The sequence below is a fragment of the Cervus canadensis genome, chromosome 28 (assembly GCF_019320065.1).
Source record: "Cervus canadensis isolate Bull #8, Minnesota chromosome 28, ASM1932006v1, whole genome shotgun sequence".
NCBI classification, from domain to species: Eukaryota; Metazoa; Chordata; class Mammalia; order Artiodactyla; family Cervidae; genus Cervus; species Cervus canadensis.
Genome location: NC_057413.1, coordinates 44,932,839 through 44,948,926, shown reverse-complemented (window position 1 = coordinate 44,948,926; position 16,088 = coordinate 44,932,839).

The following is a 16,088-nucleotide window of genomic DNA, read 5'->3' as shown; positions in this document are numbered from 1 at the left end:
TCATAAAGATATATGCATATTTATGCTTCTAAACAGTGGAGATCAAGCTGTAGTTATAATTAAAAATCTAACCAGCACAATATGAAAAAGTAGGATGCTCTCTATCTCACTATGTAAGATATTTCAATTTGGATTCGACAGAAGTCAGGAGTATTCAGAAGGACCTACTAGACTCAAGACTACAAATTCTGTTTGACTTTTTCATTTAATCACAGAATCATGCAACTGCTATGGTTGATGTTATCCTGCACTGCACACTCGTAATAGATAGACTATAGAGAATCAAATAGATCAAATCATAATATTTTAAATTTGGAAGTTACTCAGAGATGTAGGAATTACATGTTTATTATGCCTCAAAAGTTTGAATCCACTCACTGACAATGACTCACTGCTTTTTATTCTATGACTGAACATTATGATTGAAAATTTTTTCAGTCAGTTCAGTTCAGTCGCTCAGTCGTGTCCGACTCTTTGCGACCCCATGAATCGCAGCACACCAGGCCTCCCTGTCCATCACAAACTCCCGGAGTTTACTCAAACTCGTGTCCATTGAGTCGGTGATGCCATCCAGCCATCTCATCCTCTGTCATCCCCTTCTCCTCCTGCCCCCAATCCCTCCCAGCATCAGGGTCTTTTCCAATGAGTCAACTCTTTGCATGAGGTGGCCAAAGTATTGGAGTTTCAGCTTCAGCATCAGTCCTTCCAATGAACACCCAGGACTGATCTCCTTTAGGATGGACTGGTTGGATCTCCTTGCAGTCCAAGGGGCTCTCAAGAGTCTTCTCCAACACCACAGTTTAAAAGCATCAGTTTTTCGGTGCTCAGCTTTCTTCACATTGAGCCCAATTTCTTTTCTATAGGAGAGTTTCCCTGACAGCTCTTTTCTATGACTTGTTCTAACTTGTTTAGCTCCATCCTTTCCATAGCAACAGAGGCCAAGCTTATTCCCTCTTTCTTTCTTTTTGTTCCCCTCTAGCATATTCCCTTTTTTATATAACAGACCATCGCATGTTAAAAGATGACCATAGGAACTTCCCTGTGGTTAGGATTTCTTGCTTCCATTGCAGGGGGCATGGGTTTGATTCCTACTTGAGGAACTAATCCTGTATGCCAATGCAATGCAGCCAAAAATAAATAAATGAAATTTAAAAGGTGACTATAATGTCCCCCTTTAGTGTTTCCTCTCTCAGGCTAAACAACTCTCTTGTGACAAAGCCTTGCTCAATTTGCCTGTGTTTGGCTAGTCAGAAGAAAAACAACTGGATTCAAGGAAGAAAGGAATGGCCGGATGAGAAGTAGAAAAAGTTAAAGCACAGAAGGGGAGGTGAACTTTGAGAAAATGAACAGAGCCAACACATGTTTTATAAGGTTAAGCATGACTTTTATGTACTTGGTGATTATTTTTAAATATTTAGGGCTCATGTGATGCATTAAAAGTAGGAAGACTCTTTGATCATGTTGTAAAGATACAAATCTGAAGCTCAAGGTGGCCTAGGAACTTTCTGCCAGGAAGATGATGGCATCTAATTCTGAGATGGGCTTGGTAAACAAAATATCCAGCTATATCCTTAGATTTTGAAAGAGCACACTGTAATAAAAGATTCCAATTAAAATTATCTAGCTAAAAATCTAGGTGTAAGGAAATAGACTCCTGAGGTCTGGCCAACCCCATTAATGTTAACTGCAAAATATACCTATGTTCATGGAGCAAGGAATGTAAGAAAATGTGTTCATTTGGGGATTTGGGGATTTCAGGAAGACAAAGGACAGCCTGTCATTTCATGCTGATACTTGCTGAACATTGCCATGGACCTTAACTGCTAGAGATCAGAGCTTGTTAATATTCTTGGGTAAAAACTGAATTTTAATAGTGCTTTTTAGTGCCAAGAAATCTGGCTTCTACAGCTTGGAACCTGTACCATTGCCCATGTATAAATCATAACATAACAACTTGATAGAGGCTTCAGTTGTTGGGATCTAGCACTTGTGAGGACCACTAGGAAATGACAGCCTTCACATTCTGTAATTCTACACAGACTAATCTGACTAAAAGGATGCTCAGAAAATCTGCTCAGAGTGGATTCTTGAAGATTGGGGTAAACTGGAAAAAAATCCATGAGAAGATGGTAACTCATCTGATTCATGGCTACGATATTCACTTGTTTCTCCTAGCAAATAACAGTTTGTTCTGGGTTTCATATGGACTCCACTGCCTGTGGAAACATGACTGAGAGATAGATAAGTGTGTTAGCCATCTATTGCTGGAATAATGCTAAGTAACAAAACTCAACAAGCATAAACAAATAAGAATTTTACTTTTCTTACTCACTGGTCTGTGGACTGGTTAGCGTAGCTCTGCTTCAAGCTGCAGTTTGGCTAGTTTAGGTCCAAGCTGCAGATCAGGTTTGGGTCAGTTGTCTGTGTTCCATTCCGGGCCCACATTGAAGAGAGGGAAGCCATAGCAGGGCCATGTTCTTCTTACATCCCATGATCACAGGGATGCGAGAGGGCAAGCTACAACATACAAACAGACACGAGGCCTATGTTCACGTCGATTCCACAGCCCTCCACTGGCCAAGCCAACTGCCAACAAAGTGGAGTTTGGGGGAAAGCAAATTCTTCCCATCGTCCCATTGTCCTGTGGGGGTACAGTGCTGGCTGCAGAGAAAGGGTGTGGATGTACAACACTATTGCATGGGAGTGAAGACCTGAAACAAATAATCCAATCTTTCATAGTAAGTATCCTGTGTTTTTTGGTAAAGGCTGGCCTAGATAACTGCTTTTTTATTTAATTCACAGAATATATTTTAGACTAAAGCCTGACAGTGTTATATTGAGTGAATCCAGAAACACTGAAGAATTGACAACAGAGAAAGTCGTTAGTCCTAAATCCAAGACATTTAGAAGGCTCCCAGCTCCATGTGAAGGTCTCATGGTACTAAGTGGTAATGGGGATGCCTCAGGCCTCAAGCTCAGTGGGCTTGGCAAAGAAGCCCCTCTGCCATTCTGGTGGATTCAGGGTAAGGCAAATGCACTCAAGCTTCTTGACGTTGCCAACAATGCCAAAAGGGATATGCCTGCAAGAGGGCCATTAAAACATGAAAATGAAATAGAAATAAAGTAAAAGTTGGGATAAAGTGTCTAAGTGTGTTTATGGAAAGGCCTATCCATTTCTAAATGATGTAATGGAAAATCCATCTTCGGTTTACCCAAGTCAAGTCCATTTTATTAACTGAAGAATGTGACAATTTGTGACAAACTCTAAAGCCACTAACCAAAATCTCCTGCCTCTGGGAAAAGGGTAGCTGGAATTTCTGAACAAGTAAAATTGTGGCTTAAAGCTCTAGCGAGAAGCAATAAACTCAGAAATATTTAAGAGTCTATAGATGTGTGTGCATGTGTGAATAAATGAACATATGCATACATACAAATAAACACTTACATACTGTATGTTGATTTTGTCAACCAATGCTTGTCAAAGCAAGGACTAGATATTTTAATATCTGCATTTTTTATTCTTTATTAATATTCATTGCTGACAGCTTCTCTGGTTAAAATTAAGCCTTTCTTCAAATCAAATTTACCCAGCCTCAAAGATTCTCACTAGTGATAACCATGACATAAAAAATAAACCATCTTGCAATGGTTGAACTGGAAGCAAAGTATTCCAAGGTAAAGGTAAAATGTCTCCAAAGACATCTTGTAAAAATTAATTTAAAATGTATCAGAATGTATCATAAGTCTAAGTATAGAAATTGATGTCAAATTATAAAACTTTTGGGAAAAAAGAGGAGGGAAATCTTTATGACTGTGAATTAGACAGAGTTCTTAGATATGACATCAAAGTAATATTATAAAAAAATGATAAATTAGATTTCATTAGCAGTTTTAAAACTTTTACTTTATGAAAGACGCTGTTCAGAGAATGAAAAGATAAACTACAGACTTGGGAGAAAATATTCATAGATCATATATAAACACACGTATATATGATATGTATGTGTTTGTATGTGTGTCTTAAGTCACTTCAGTTGTGTCTGACTCTTTGCAACACTATGGCCTTTAACTCGCCAGGCTCCTCTGTCCGTGGGGATTCTCCAGGGGACAATACTGGAATGGGTTGCCTTGCCCTCCTCCAGGGAGTCTTCCCCACCCAAGGACTGAACCCATGTCACCTGCACCTCCTGCACTGCAGGGGATTCATCATCACTGAGCCACCGGGGAAGCGCTGCGATAAATAGAGAGTCAGCAAAATGCAAGTAACTCAATTAGAAAGTGGCCCAAAGGTTTTTACTTTAGCAAAGATATGTAGATGACAAATATTTAAGTCCATAAAGAGAGGCTCACTGTCATTTACCACTAGGAGAATGAACATTATAACCATGTGAGATACCAGTACTTATTAAATGTCTAGAAAGTGTTTTAAGAATGTGAATACCAAGTGTTGATGAGGATAGAAAAAAGAATTCTTAAATATTGCCACTTAGAGGACAAAATGGTAGAGTCACTTTGGAAAACAGTGTTTAGGGGTTATTATAAATGTAATCATATGCTAACCACATGACCCAACAATCGCACCACTAGGCATTAATTTTGAGAAATGAAGACTTATGTCCTACCCTGGATGATAGGACCCTGGATGATAGGAATGCAATAAACACATTGCAGCACATCTAACTCACAGACAATACTCAGCAAAATCAAGAGAACGGACTACTGATGCCCACAAAAAAAATAGTCGAGTCTCAACCACAGTGAGTACGTAGTGTTATAAGCAATAATGATAGTGTGGAGTAAGGGTGCAATAGGGTGTTTGGGGAGCTAAGGGCTCGCAGAGCTGGAGTGCGGTATGGAGTCTGAGAGGATCCGTGTGTAACAGGGAAGAGCCATGCTCGACTCCATCTTGGATCCGTTCCTTTTACTTCAACCTTTGCTTTTTGTTGCTTTTGTTATTATAATCACTAAAAGGATGCTGTCTGTAGCTAAAAGTGTACATAATGGCCTGTATCTTGGAACCTTGCCCCTCTGCTTGAATGTTAAACTAAGGTGCCTTTGTTCGGTTCACAGAGAGACATTCTGACCCTGCCCACCTGCGAATGGCTACAGAAAAGAAGAAATTAACACATCCCCTCTTGATGTTGGCCAAGCCAGGAGATAGTTGGCAAGACTAATGGCGTTTTTACTTCACTTACTCACCTCCTCCCCTTCTTGGTTCTGTAAGAGAAAATGGCATCCTGACCCTGATAAGATGGCTCAAGCCCGCCATCTTTTTGGATATCTGGCTTTCTGCAAGGAGTCGCTATTCCTCGCCTCAACACCTCATCTCCCAGCCATCGGCCAGTCACGCGAAGAGCAGAGTGAGCTTGGATTCAGTAACAAGGAGAGGTTGCTCAGAGAAAGTGAGGTTTCACCTGGGCCTGAATACTGAGCAAGGGCTGGGAAAAGAGGCAGGAGAAAGCGGCAAGAGGCTGTGTACTTTAGGAAACATTCCTTTTTTTCTGGGGACTAAAGCTCCTGGGAGAGCCCTTTACTGAACTGCCAGAGACTGCCTTTGTCAAACTGTCAAACAAACCCTTTTCAAAGTGAAACAAAAGAAGGTGAATAAACATTTAATTGGTCATTTGTAAATAGCGCATTCTTTTTAAAATGAAAAACAAGTTTATTCCAAGATTCATTAAATGCTTCCCAGACATCCTGGATGAAACTCACTGACTTAACAATGGGGCTCCTTTGCTTCTATGACTTATCGCTCTGTTTCTGTTCTCTTCCAATGACACCGAAGTAAAAGCACTCTTTTTATCGCCCTGGGAAATTGGTAACCATCTTTTTGTGCCTGAAGAAAGAGGGTTCAGAAATGGAAACGGTGATGCTGTATTTGCTTCTCTTCCTCCTGTTCAGTCTCTACCCAGTCTGCAGGCTACCTTTGTTCCCCGGGCTGAGAGAGGAGAAGGAGGAGGATTTTTGCCTTGGAAATATGAACCTCAGATAAAAAATTTCAATTGTAGGGGTTTTATTTTATTGATTCCTTGCAATGAGTTATGCATGCGCTCATTCATTCATGAGGCATGTAGAAACCTCTGGTATGTGTGTAAAACCTTATTAGTCACTGGGAATACAGAGGCAGAAGCAGGAAACAGTTGAAGTTTTAAATAATCCCTGGCATGAATGGAGGATAGATTTGTACAGGCAATATTGACAGGACAATAAATGCTATTACAAAGGGACACATAAGACGTAGCTGCTCAGAAAAAGGTCACTAACTTTGCCGAAGGGAGATGAGGGTGATGGCCTTTATAGAGCAGGTGGCATTTGAGCTGGGTCTTTGAAAGGTGGGTTGAATATTCTCAAGGAGCATTGTGGAAACAGTAGGGATGACACAGACAAGGGCGCAGAGGCATGCAAAATCATAGCAGGCTTGGGAACTGCAGAAAATCCGTGATAGGAGTAGGACAGGGGAGGAGGGGTGCGGAACATGATAAGGGATGCGAAGTTGATGTAAAGACAGTTTGGGATCAGGTTAAGAAGGCTCTTTGGACTCGGTTTTATTCATAACAGAGAAGGATTGGTGGCTTTCAAACAAGGAGTGACATGAACTGATTTGCACCTCATAAAGATAATCCAGTAGCAGGTGTAGACTATGAAATAAAGGGGGAACAAGATTATAGGCAAGAAGAGCAGCTAGGAGACCTCTGCTCACTGTCACAAAGAATGGATAGTCACATTAAGCACACATGGAGTTGACCAGAAGGAGACAAAAGTGGTTTAGGAGGCAGGATCACTGAGACTTGGAAACTGGCTATCTCAGAGGTAGAAAGCAGCAGGGAGCAGCTCTGAGGTCAAACCTGGACAACTGGTCTACCACGTTGTACTTCCAGGATGTACACACAAAAAGGTATCACTCTGGAACTGCAAAGCTTAAACAGGTTCTGTGGCGTGTTGGGGGATGAAAGCCATGCTGCAGGGGTTGAGAAACAAATAGGAGATGAGGAAGTAGATATTCGGGTACATGCAATGTCTAAACAGCTAGATCCAGGATGGGTAAGTTGGATTGTTGGACTTAGTGGCAATAATAACACATGAGGGACTTCCCTGGGGGTTCAGTGGTTAAGAATCCTCCTTGCAATGCAGGATACGTGGGTTCGATTCCTGGTTGGGGAACTAAGCTCCAACATGCCCTGGGGCAACTAAGCCAGCACATCACAAATACTGAACCCTTGCTCCACAACTAGAGCGTCTGTGTGCTGCAATGAGAGATCTCATGTCCTGCAACTAAGACCCAACGCAGTCAAATAAATAAATAAAGCACTCGATGAAGAAACTCTGCTATGAGAGCCATTTTCTTTTCTTAAAAGTTATGCTATGTGTTGGTAAGCATTTCCTGAATTCTGAAATATGCAGGGAAACATATTACAGTAAACACCCGGAGGAGATAGGACAGGGTGGGTAATTTACTTAGAAGAGAGGCATTCTGGAGCTATTTTTAACTCAGCCCATCCCTTGCTTCATTGGGACGCTGGTGAAACATTCAGGTTGTTTATGAGGAGCCTGTATATAAATACACAAGCAGTCATATTTTCCATTCAAAACTGGAGGCTCCACCAGCCTTGCCTCTGGGCCATGGTACTGTCATTTGCTTCATATGCTACACTCTGTAATCCTGCGAGAGCCTGGGCTGTAATTCCATATGGCTGGCCACCAGCTTCCAGCCATAAGTGACTTTGATGTTGCTGCTCAGGGAGAGCCCCAGGAGAGCTGCAGGAAGAGGATCAGACAAAGCAAGAGGAAAGGGGCCTCTGCCTCTGAGCCAGAGGGAGATGAACCCGAGAGAGGTCCCAGTATAACGTTGCAAATCTGCATCCACTGTCTGATAGGGAAAGGGAAGCCTTGCAAGTTTACCAATCCTGGTGATTCCCACTGCGATCTTATAAACCCAAGTGCTGGTAAAGTTTATGAGTTCCATTCTGCTCTGTATGCAGACACGGTTATGTTAATGAAGTTATGCTTTAAATTAGCTGAACATATTCTCAAAAGAAAATTCCTTGCTGAAATTATATATTACAGATTTTGTGGTACACTTACTCTGCAATTTAATGGCATGTTGTTATTATTCTGCACTTAATGAGTACCAGAAAATGTTCTATGTATTCTCCACTTGATTCAGAAACAAGTGAATAAACAGCTTTTTTATTCTCCCAGGTATAAGCGGATCTCTCTGATAATGACCATACTGACCATTCGTAAGACTGATGAACAAGAGCTCAACTGAAAAAGGGATTTCTAAGGAAGAAAAGCATCCACTACCAAAAATATGCTTTCTTCTTCAGCTTTCAATTCCTTTCCATGGAATCCTCAGTGAGGGACACTCAGGAGTCATGAAGGAATCATGCCCAATATCCTCTCCATCATCTTCAAACACATTCTTAAGTTCTTATTATGGATAACAGCAGCTTTCAAGAGAGTAGAGAGAGAGTTTACATTGGCTGACTTTTTATTCTATTAATAATGCTATTTACCAATAAGCAACCCATTTCATTACTCTTGCCTGGGAAACCTCATGGACAGAGGAGCCTGGCAGGCTACAGTCCTTAGTGTTGCAGAGAGTCAATCACAACTTACAACTAAACAACAACAACTAGTAAGCAGCAAAATTCTGGTTCCTTGTCTTGCCCCTTGGAGTGAGTTAATGGGAGAAGATCTCAGTCAAATACTTTCTGTCCCATTTGCGGGGACCCTACCACCTCTGTCTGAACATGCTTGCTCATCTGACACAAAAGAGGACTGCTATGTCAGTGAAAGATTTTTGAACAAACCATCATAAATCCCCCAAAGTCACTGAATAAAACAGAAGGGGAAGTTTATTTCAGCTAGGTAATTTTATGTATGTATTCAATAATATCAAAATTACCAACCCTAAAATTTTAACCAGTCCCTCTTCAGACCTACAAAGAAGATTAATGCATTTTATAGTTGCAGTATCAACAGCTAAAGAGCTGGTTGAAAATTAGTACTAGGTCACAGTTACAATTTTTCTTAAAAAGCATACAATCAAACACACAAAACCCAACTAACTTGCTTACAGACTAATTCATTTCAGGCACAGCCTTAATTTCTTTCAGATTTGAGGCTTCTAAACCTTGGCTAATTTGCCTATGCAATTATATGTTATTTTGACAACTGCAGAACTCAAGAATCTTTTGAACAATTTGAAGGGATCTTAATTCCCACATTTAAGCAAGTGGATAAGGTGCAAATAATAATACCAAGTATCATTCTACTTGCGGGAAAGACATTGTAACTTGGGGATTTAATCTCCAATTTAATACTCATTAGAACCATCTGTTTGAGATTTAAGTAAACCTGTCAGAGGTTCTGGGCCTGCCAGTTACCGATGACGATTATACCAGGAAAAGAAACCAGAGGTTGCAAGCTGGGGACTTATAGTTGTGCTTTATTTAGGAAGCCTTGTGCTTTAACCATTTTAAATGTGAATGTTTTTAGTTGTGGGCACTTAGTCTCCAGATCACATGACTGCAGTCTATTGTCATATATCTATCTGTCTGACATGCTTACTCTATCAGTCTGGGCCCAGCAGATGCAAGTTTGTAATCCCTGGTGTATCTCCTATACATATATATGTTGAAGTTTCAACTCTTGAGGAGATGTTTACAATCAAAAGAATACAGACCAGGAACTTAATGGTGGTCCATTGTTTAAGAATCTGCCTGACAATGCAAGGGGACGTGGGTTCGATCCCTGGTCCAGGAAGATCCCACATGCCTCAGGGCAGCTAAGCCCACACACCACAACGACTGAAGCCCAGGCATCTAGAGCTCATGCTCCACAACAAGGGAAGCCACCACAATGAGAAGCCTGGGCACCGTAACTAGAGAGTTATGATTGCCGCAACTAGAGAACATTTGCACAAAGCAACAAAGACACAGCACAGCCAAAAATAAATGTATAAATAAAAACTAAAAAAAAAAAAAGAATTCAGAAGTCAGAATCTTTCGGGTATTGAGCATGCACCCTAGAATAACAATTTTACATTCATGGCCACATGTGATCTTTCCAACTCAGTGACATAGCTATTTATTATCCAATCCATCCTCATGTATTGGATGAGGTAAATGAAACTTAATAACATAAGTAATCCACCCTGTGTCACACCCTTAGGTATGAGAGAAGCAGGACCTGAACATATACTTCCTCCCCATCAATGCATTTGATCATGTGGCTGGGTGCTCAAGACAAGACGTGCCCATTTTCTGTATGCGGCACCCATAGGGATCTCTCTGAAACTCACAACATTCCTCCATGTCAAAGGTCTCTTACCTCTCTAACCAACCTAAATTCCATGATTCAACACTTAAAATGAGCTTTTTTGAATGCTTTTGGTTTCCTGGCCTCTTGCATCACACCATCTTGGTATAATGCCCATTATTCACCTGGGGCAAATACATATTATCTTCTCTCTGTCCTATACCTTCAACCTCTCCTTCTGTATTGGTTTCACCCCCTCATATACAAACAAAAGACCCTTCCTTCCTACCATGTTCCTCCAGCTTTCACCCTGTGTTTTGCTTCTTTGCAACCCTTTGCCGGTTTCTGGAAAGGTAGCCTCTCAGCAGCCTCCACTTCCTAGCCTCCCCTTTACTTCCCAGCCTCCTGTAATCTGACTTCTGACCCCATCACTCTATTGAAGCTGCTGTCGAGGTTACCAGTGACCTTCTAATTGCTAAACTGCAAGGACATTTTTCAGGGCATCCTCTTTAGTATCCAACACCATTGGACACTTCCACTCTCCTCCTGGTTTACATGTGACAGCATCTGCCTTTCTGCCTCAGAGCATCACTTCAGCTGCTCCTCCAGTCTGCTGTGCAGTCTCGCTTACACCACCAACCATAACTGTAATGTTTGCAGCCTTCTTCCTTGTGAATAACTCGATCACTTTCTGGGGAAAAAAAAAAACAACCCTGGGAGGACTCCCCAGTCCGTATTTTCAGCCACAGCTTCCTCCTAAAATTTATCCAGTTACGGACGGAGGTCCCACAGGTACTTGAAATTAAGCATGTCCTTGACTCGTTATGCTCCTCTTTCCTGCTCTAATCTATGTTACCTGTCCAGGTGAGTTACCTGTCCAACTGCCCAATCTTTCCAACCCCCCCCAAGCTTTATTACAGTATAATCAAAAAATAAAATTGTATATATTTAAAGTGCACAATGTGATGATTTAATATTGGTATACATCGTGGAATATTTACCACAATCAAGTTAACACATTCATCACTTCACATAGCTACTTTTAAATTTTTTTGCGGTGAGATCACTTAAGATCTATCCTCTTAGAAAAATTCCAAGTATGCAATAGAGTATTATTAGCTACAGTCACCATGCTGTACCATCAGGTCCTCAGAACTTACTTATCTTATAACTGAAACTTTCACCAGCATCTCCCCATCCCCCACCCCATCCCAGTCCTGGGTAACCACCATTCTACTCTGTGTTTCTATAAGTTTGACTTAAAAAAAAATCCATATATAAATGATACTATACAGTGTTTGTCCTCTGTGTGGCTTATTTCACTTACCTTCATCTATGTTATTACAAATCATGACTTCTATCTTTTTATGGCTGAATAATACTCCATTGTATATACACATGCCACAACACCTTTGACCATTTATTTCTGGGTGGACAAAGGTTGTTCCACTTCTGGGAATAAACCTGAAGGAAATGAGACCAGTATCTTGAAGAGACATCTGCATCCACATGTACCCAGCAGCATGATTCACAAGAACCAACATATAAAAACAATGTAACAGCCCAATCTTGAGTCATTTCTTCCTTTCCACTTAGCACCAGGTGAAAAAAACTCTTAAAATCGTTTCATAGTTGGTTCTCTCCTGTTCTCCAGCCTTGCTACTGCCCCACCTGTTCATTCCCCATTCTCTATTTTTCATTTTTTTAATTTTTTTATACTAGTTTACATACAGTATAATTTACCCTTTTAAGTATATAGTTTTATGACTTTTGACAAATGTACACAGTAATGTTGTTCAGTCACTAAGTTATGTCTGACCCCTTGTGACACCACAGACTTCAGCACACCAGGCTTCCCTCTCCTTCACTATCTCCCAGAGTTTGCTCAAATTCATGCCCACTGAGTCAGTGATACTATTTAACCATCTCATCTTCAGCCTCCCCCTCCTTCTCCTTTTGCCTTCAATCTTTCCCAACATTAGGGTTTTTTCCAGTGAGTTGGTTCTTTACATCAGGTAGCCAAAGCATTGGAGATTCAGCTTCAACATCAGCCCTGCCAGTGAATATTCAGCGTTGATTTCCTTTAGGATTGATTGGTTTGATCTCCTTGCAGTCCAAGGGACTCTTAAGAGTCTTCTCCAGCACCACAATTCAAAAGCATCAATTCTTTGGTGCTCAGCCTTCTTTATGGTCCAACTCACACATCCGATTATGACGACTTAAGATGTTACTGTACATGTAATCAAAACTAAAATCAAGATGTGAAACGATTCCATCACCCTCCAAAAACCGCCATGCTCATCTGTAGTCAATCTCTTTCCCTACCCCCAAGCCCTTGGCAACCACTAACTTGGTCAGTGATTCTATCCCTATAGTCTTGCTTTTTCCAGAGTGTCATAAAAATGGAATTTTAAAGTGTGTAACTTTGAGTCTGGCATCTTTCACTCAGCATTATAAATTTGAGGTTCAACTATGTTGTTACAGTCATCAGCAGTCCATTCCTTTTTATTGTGTGGACGTACCAGTTTGTTTATCCATTCAGCAGCTGAAGAACATTTGCCTTGTTTCCACCTTTTGGCAATTGTGAATAAAACCATGATAATCATTCCTGTTTACCTTTCTGTGTGAACATCAGTTTTCAATTCACTTAGGTAAATGCTGAGTTGTAGGATTGCTGGGTTACATGGTAAGTATATATATAATGTTATATTTAAGAAACTCAAAAGCTGTTTTGCAAAGTGACTGGTCCATCTTGCATCCTCTCCTGCTATGTTTGAAAGTTCCAACTGCTCTGCATCCATGCCAGTTCTTGTTAGTGCCAACTTATTTTCTTTTTAGTCATTCTAAAAGGTTGTGTAATGGTGTATAATGATTGTGTTTTTAATTTTTATTTCATTATAATTATGTTGAATATCTTTTCATGTATCTGCCACCCTTATAGTGGAAAGTGTCTGTTTAAATCTTTGACACCCTTCTTTATAAAAATAAATGGGGTAGTTTGTTTTCCTATTTGTTATTAGGTTTGAAGAATTTCAAAGTATTCTGGATGCAAGGCCTTTATTAGGTATGTGTTTTGCAAGACTGTTCTCCCAGTTTGTGGTTTGCCTTTTCATTCTCTAAGAGTTTCTTTTTAAACCTTTTTATTTTGAGATAATTGTAGATTCACATGCAATTGTAAGAAATAATGCAGAAAGATCTGGCATCCTCTTCCCCCAGTTTCTCCCACTGGCAACACCTTGCATAACTATAGTACAATATTATAACTGAGGAATGAATGTTGATAAAATCCCTCCATCTCATCCAATGTTACTAAACTTTCAGCTGTTTATATGTAGCATGTGTGTGTGTGTCTCCTCCTGTGTGGTGCTATCACATATGTAGATTTCTGTGACCACCACAGTCAGGATAAAGAACAATCCATCACAAAGATCCTTTTATAGCCACAGCCACCTCCCCCTACTCTGCCTCTCTGACCCCTGGCAACCACTAATCTGATCTCCATCTCTATAATTTTGTCATTTCAAGAATGTTATATAAATGGAATCATACAGTATTTGACTTCTGAGTCTGATTCCTTTCCCTCAGCATAATTCCCTGGAAATTCATCCACGTAGTTATATGTGTCAGTAATTTCTTCATTTTAATCACTGACTAGTATTCCACAGTTTGTCTGGCCATTCAGTAGTTGAAGGACATAGGGGTTCCATCCAACTTGGAGCTACTATGAATGAAGGTGCTATGAAGACTCATGTTCAAGCTGCTATGAACACTTTCTGTTTGTTTTTGTTTTTTTTAATGAAAGAAAGTGAAAGTGTCAGTCATTCATTCGTGTCTGACTCTTTGAGATCTCATGGACTGTAGCCTGCCAGGCTTCTCTATCCATGGGATTCTCCAGGCAAGAATACTGGAGTGGATTGCATTCCCTTCTCCAGGGGATCTTCCCCACCCAATAATCCAACCTGGGTCTCCTGCATTTTTTTAACATTTAATTTTATATTGGAGTATAGCCAATTAACAATACTGTAATAGTTTCATTTGGACAGCAAAGGGACTTAGCCATACATATGCTCATGTATAGATTTTTGTGTGAACATGTGTTCATTTCTCTGGGATTAATACTGAATTTTATAATAGCTACATCTTTAGTTTTGTACGAAACTACTCAATGGTTTTCTAGAGTGGTTGTACAATTATCCACAATATGTTTTACACTTTACATTCCTACCAGTAATACACTCCCAAGTGATTCAGTTTCTCTATATCTTTGTCAGCATCTTGTTTTGTGGCTATTTTTAATTTTAGCCATTCTGAAAACCATGTAGAAATATCTTATTGTGGTTTTTTAACATGTATCACCTTGGTGGATACATGTGGAACAACTTTTCATGGGTTAACAGTATCTTTTGAAGACTCCATCTTTTCTTTTTATTATTTTCTTATTTACTTCTTTTCCAGATTTACTGAGATACAATTGACATATAAGCTTAAAGTATATGATGTGATAAATTGATCATGCATATATTGTGAAATGATTATCACAATAAAGCCACTCAGCAACTCTATCACCTCACATAATTCCTTTTTTTCCTGGTAAGAACATTTAAGATTTACTCTCTTAGCAACTATATAGCCAAAGTTTCCATGCTGTACTAAGTCCCCAGAACTTATAACTGGAGCTTTTTACCCTTTGGCCAGTATTTCCCTATTTCCCCCACTTCCTGGCCTCTGGAAACCACCATTCTACTCTCCGTTTCTATGAGTTCAACTTTTCTAGATTCCACATGTAAGTGAGACCATACAGTATTTGTCTTTTCCAACATATTTCACCAAGCATAATACCCTCCAGTTCCATCCATGTTGTTAAAATGGCAGGATGTCCTTATATTTTTGGCAGAATAATATTCATATATACATATACACCCCCATTATAGATATAAAACATAATATATACAATAATATTCATATATATATATCACATTTTCTTTTTCCATTCATCCATTAGTGGGCATTTAGGTTGGTTCCATATCTTGGTTAATATTTCTGGTGCATTTGGGAGTGCAACTATCTCTCTGATTTCAATTCTTTTGTATATATACCCAGGAGTGGAATTGCTGAATCACATGGTAGTTCTATTTTTAATTTTTTAAGGCCCATGTACACTGTTTTCCATAGTGACTGTACCAACTCACATTCCCACCAACAGTGCACACCAGAGCCCATCCTTTCATGACAGGATTATTGCGTGGGAAATAGTCCCCCTTCCTCCAGTTTTGGCCTCTTCCAAAATAGAACTAGATAAGGTGCCCTTCCACAGGACTCGGCTTTACCCCGTCTTAACTTGTGATTTCCCATTAAAATTCTGTCTCCATCATCAGACTCTAATCTCCAAGTGGACACAGGAAGTTTTTGCTTAGCTCAGAATCCCCAGGCAGTACATTGCTGTCACAAATCAAGTGCCATCTTTTCAATAAATTGATAATAAAAAACAGAACTTCAGTGCTAAAAAGAGGTGTTGGCAGAGAGAAAGAATGGATTAGAGAACGGGCAAGGCATAACGGTTGTCACCCCATTAACCACTCTCCAGTTTAGCTTTGGCTCTAAGCCAGGTGCCAGACGTGACCACGCGCACGCGCAGCTCTCTCTCCGCGTGGCCCCGCCCAGCCCTCGGCCCCGCGCCCGGCCCCGCCCCCGGCCCCGCCCCCGTCCTAATCCTTCCCTCCGGGCCTTCCCCGTCAGCAACCAATTGGGGAGAGGAGGCGGTCCTGGTTGGCGCGGTGCTCCATGGGTAGTGTCCCTAGTTACTGTTGCCAAGGCTACGGCTTGCC